This window comes from Chenopodium quinoa, unplaced genomic scaffold (assembly GCF_001683475.1).
Source record: "Chenopodium quinoa cultivar QQ74 unplaced genomic scaffold, ASM168347v1, whole genome shotgun sequence".
Taxonomy (NCBI): Eukaryota; Viridiplantae; Streptophyta; class Magnoliopsida; order Caryophyllales; family Amaranthaceae; genus Chenopodium; species Chenopodium quinoa.
Window position 1 is genome coordinate 5,462,313 of NW_018742484.1, and position 6,000 is coordinate 5,468,312.

Consider the following 6,000-nt stretch of genomic DNA (forward strand, 5'->3'; position numbering starts at 1 on the left):
TACTTTGCTATTGTTTTTAAGGATAATTTTTTATTAATTTATGTAATTTATTCCCCTAATAAATATTTTAATAAGAACATTAAAAATAATAGTTATTAGATGTAATAATTCGATGTACAAAAATTTGTATTAAAAAAAAATTCGATAGGATCACCAATTTTGTTCACACCCATATCTCTTCCATCCAATAAAAGTGGATAAATTGAACATGTGAGCAAAAATAAAATTTATATCAAATTAATCTTTGTAGTCTTATAAAATAAATTAAAATATTTACCAGAAAGTGAATAATTGTTGTGAAATTAATCTAAAAAATTGTAATTATACAAAATTAAATCTATGTATTGGAATTTTTTCATCGTCCTCAATCGCCCAAACAATAGTATTTTGGAAAATTGAATCATTATTTTGTTGTTACTGACAATGCGTGCGATATTGCTTCTTATTTGTAACGACTGAAAAGTATCTAATGGAGTAAACTTTTCCTTCAATCAATTTTGAACAAAATTGTAGAACAAAGTTGACTTTAATTGAGGCATGAACGTAATCACCCTGTAATTAAAATAAAATATTAAGTTAATTCTATGACTTAATTAAGCTACCTAAATCACAAAAAAATTGTTTTAATCATAAAATTAATTGATAAAAACTAAAAGGTTCATTAAAAGATTTAATAAATGTAAACGATTTATACAGATATAATACCTCCTCATCCAATAGGATCATCAGGCGAGAAACTCGTACTTTGATATTCCAAAGATTTTTTGCTCAAATATAATTCTCTGATTAAATTAGATTTGCATGTAGAAACAAAATTCAGTAACAAAACATAAACATATAATCATTAAGTATCCCAAATAAACACAATTTAAGCAATAATCACAAATATACATTTAAACATGGGTTTTAAAAATTAGGCTAAGAATTACCCAGCCATTGATGACATAATAAAACTATCACAAAATTAATGACACATAATTTGCTTGGTTTGGTTTTGTATTGATACGAAATTTTGTTGGTGTCATATGATGCGTCAATTTGTAATGGTAAATATCACAAATTTTAATTTAATTATAATTAAGGAATAATTTTTATTCTTATCATAAACACTATCAAAATTTATCTTATAATAGGTATATAAATCCTATATCTAAAGATGATTATTTTAAAAGATAATTTTTAGTTTTTAAAATAAATTAAATCCTAATAAATCAATATTCGTTATTTTTATTTACGTGGCAAAATTCTTAAATCTCATTCGTCACTTTTGTTTAGGTGGCAAATGAATTTTTTAATTCCAAAATAAAATAAAAATCTAATTTTTAATTGGTCGAAAATATACCTTTGTTTATGTGGCGCGCCGAATGCTCTTGAAAAGTGACTACTTTATTTATATATATTAGATTAGATTAGATTGTGACAAATGTGATGCTAATGGATATATTTTTTGTAAGATAAAAATGTTGTATAAAGTTTTATTATCGAAATACCTCTAATGTTTCATATATACAAAATCATAACTTTCAATAAATATTCTATAATTCGGTTTTATTTCCATCATAAAATTCGTTTCAAAAAGTTCTTTAAAATAAGATCCATTTATAATACTACGTATATTTAATTTAGTTAAAAGAATAATAGAGAATCAGTAAAAATAAGTTTTAATCAGTAAAAATAATTTTGGTTTGGTAAAAATACTTTCAGTTTATATTATTTCAGTTTATATTAGTTAGGTCTTGTTCTTTTGAACTTTTCTGATGTTAATTGCAGTTCATATTATTTTAGTTTAGCTCAAATCAATTCATATTATTTTAATTATTGATATTATTATTGTTATTGAAAAACCCTAGAAATTATTTTTAAAATCCTCTCTTCTACAAAATTAAATAATAATTTAAGGAAATAACTAAACTATTATCACCATGTGATAACAGTTGGAGCTTTTACAAAACATAAACACAACAAATTAAAAGATTACTTTCAACACTATCTACACATCCAATAAACCAAATAAGTTTTCCAAACCAAATAAATATAGGTCAAAACTAGAGGGAATTGGAACCTAACCACCCATAATTAGACCCCGAATCCGGATTAGCCCAAAGGGTGAATCGGGTTGGAACACCAAAAAAAATATAGGTCCAAACTCACTTACGAAATATTACAACTTGGAATCATAATGACCCAAAAACCAAATCCAAAACAATTTACTAATTCCGTTAATTGTTATCTGTAACTTTGGAATTTTTAATTTATATCTTACAAATATTACCCCAAAGTTTTTTTTTTATTTATTTATTTTTTTTTGACAACATTGAAGCAAAATAAACTAAGTAACAAAGCTGGTAAAATTGTTTCTGCACTCATTTGCCCTCGATGTGCCGGGTGAACTTGTTCCCTACTAACCTTCCAAACAACACAAGTTTGAAACATACTTGCCGTATTCTGAATATCCTTAATTGTCCAAATAAACAAAACCAAGACATTTATAGAAGAAGTGAATAACTAGAGTGGCTAACTCGCGTGATGCGTGCACCGTAGCTAGCTATGTCTGGAGAGCTCTATCAGTTGTTATATTAATGAGGGAAAATATGTAAAAAATAAAAAATACTTTAACGATATAAATATTTGCACACTATTCTTAAGAATTAAAAAATAACTATTAATAAGGGGGAGAAAGTAAATAAACATTTCAGGGGATATAATTGTCCAATCACTATTCAAAAGAGTTAATCGTCAAATCATTATATGAATAGGGACATATAGCTGAATAAACATTTGGGGATAAAATTATTCTCACATAATTTATAAGTGTTTTCTCATACTTTTTATAAGGTATGGTCTTTAAAGGTAAGGATAAAAGCAAGTAACTCTCAAATACTCAATCCAACATGCTTTATATGCTTGAATTACCAACTCTTTATATTATTCCACTACTCACCATTTATAAATGGGTCAGAGTCTTATATAGAGCACGATATTACAAGCTACAAATTAAATTACAGAGCACGATATAACATTTGTAAACCTTTGGTTTTTAATCAATTAAGACATATTATAAGTGAAACGAATTTTATAATGTAAACATAGTATAATTATAAGATATTTATTAAAAAAATATAATCTACTTTATATGTATTTAATGTTGGAGGTTTATCAAAAATAAAACTATAAAGTAAATTTTATATTGTAAAAATCTATCCGAATTTCACAATATACGAGTATTAGTTATATGCATGATCAATTATCATTTATATTATGTAGTTTATTGTTTTTCTTTTTTTGCATTATGTATTAGTGTGGTAGGGTAATAATAATTAATAAGAATTAATGAAGTAATCGAGATAAAGCACATAAATTTTATTTTTAAAAAAAAAACTCCTTATTTCTCAATGCTTTAATTTAATTGGCAGTCATTCTGTTTTGTTTTATTCTTTATGCTTTGAATTTTACGATCTTCAAATGCACGTACATCTTTGACCACTAATATATATATGCAATAAGATATGAGTAAAAATTCTATATCTAAAATTTATATTTTTTTATAATATATTTCAAGCCATGTTTAACAAGATCCCACATGACATGGTTTTGGATTTTATGGTAAAAGTATTTATATGTTGATATTGTTGATCATAAAAGTCAAAATGTAAAGATTTAGTAGGAACGGAGGAAGTACATAATTGAAAAGGAAAATGATGAAACAAAAAAAAATTGAGCAAACCTGACTAAGTCTCCATTTTTCTATAATTTTTTGTAAGAATGTAAGTTTTCAATGTAAATTAGCCCTCTTTTGTTTTTCTTATTATCGTTTCAAAATTGATGGAAAAACTACAAATAATTAAAGGTAAACAAATCAAGAATTTGGATAAATTTTCACTTATATTTTCAATAAAATTAAACCATCTATGCACATTAATAATCCTTATACACATTTGTTTCACAATAAATGCATTGTTTTTACTTGTGTATTTTTAATACATCACTTTGACCATAAATTTTGTATACATTGTTCCCTAACAAACTTTAAAATTTTATATTGTGAAAATATACAATGAAATTAATCAACTTTTTTTTTTTTACAACATGTATAAAAATGGAGTTAAAGTTAATAAATGATTGGCGTCAAAAACCAAGTTTGACATGGCATGAGAAGCACACTGATGAGTAATGGGCTGTGCGTGGTAGTCATTTTTTAAACTTTGGTACAAGCACAATGGATTGACTTGCTTATTTTTTACCAGTAAAAAAGTACTTCCTCCATTAACAGTTATTTGCAACAAAGGGGCTCAATGCGGACTCTTAGACAAAACTTCTTAAATATGATTATTGAAAGTTATGGACATGTAATTATGGATTAATCAAATCAAAAAAATAAAAAAAAAATAAAAGCAATGACAATTAAAACAGAACCGCCCAGAATCACCACCACACGCCACCCAGAAGCACCACCTATGCCACCCAAAACCCACGAACCACCACCCACAAATCACCGAAACCCACCCACAAACCACCGAAATCCACCCAAGAACCACGAAAACCATCCAAAAACCACCATGAAACCCAAAAACCAAACCCACCCACAAACTACCCCCACGAACCACCCAGAACCACCACCACCGACACCCACCCACGAAACAACCATCCACAAACCACGAAATAGCCACCCACGAACCACTTACACCCACCCACAAACCACAAAAACCACCCACAAACAACAAAAATCACCAGATCTATCGAACCCACCCACAAACCATCAACAACCACCCACGAACCAAATGAGGCATGAGAAATGAAACAACCACCCACGAACCAAATGAGGCATGAGAAATGAAGAAGGAGATGAGAGATGAAGAAGGAAGAAGATGATGAAGTGAGAGATGAAGATGGAGGAGAGATATGGTGGGGAGGTAAAATTAGGGATGAATCAGAATTTTTTGGGGGAAAAGCTTAGATAATTAAGTTAGACTAGGGTTATAATAATTTGTAATTATGTGTAGTATTATATGTTAATAATTTTTAAATGAGAGTATTTTGATCATTTTACTAGAAAAAAGTTACAATATTAAGAAAGATTTAGTTTTGTTCCAAATAATAGTTAGCATCTTTTTTTGGTCAATGTTGCAAATAACTGTTAACAGAGGTAGTATATAAAAGTTATTGAAGGACACGACCCGCCATATGGGCAAGGGCGTGTAGAAGTTTTAATTACGAAATATCTGCACGAACTAGGGGTGAGCATGGGTCGGGTACCCATACCGTTAACACTATCGGTTCGGCTACCCGATAACCAATAACACTAAAAATGATATCCATTAACCGAACTGATAAATCCGGGTACCCGGATTTTCGGATCGGTTATCGGGTGCCCAATATGATATCCAATAAAAAAAATTTAGACTTTATAATATAGTTATTATGATATCATTTAACACTAATTAAGAATAATACCACATGATCATGACCAAATTACTAAGCATTTAAATTATGAAGTGATTATGAAGTAAAGTAAGAGTTTAGATTTTGGATAAATAGAGTTAAGTAGGAAAAATAAAATTGCTTATCGGATCGAATCGGGTAACCAATAATTTTAAAATGATACCCAATAATCGTATTTGATAACAAATTATCGGATCGGATACCCAAACCGTTATAATTATCGAAACGGATATCCTAATTTTCTGTTCGGTTATAATTCGAATTTTCAAGCACGAACTCGACACGATTAATTCTTGACCCTTCATACTTTTTTAGGTACGACATCACACTTAAGCAAGATGCATGGGCCTGTACACCTTTGTATTACTGTATGCATATGTAGCTTGTGATCTTAAATTCTTAAACATTTTTAAGCATGTTATAATAATTTTGTAAACGTTGATATTTCATCTATATATCAAATGAATCAATCTAGATCCTACGTGACTTGCGTATAGTCTTTTACATGTATTTTTTCTTTTTTTTACAAACTTTTACATGCTTTGTATTCATTGATATAGA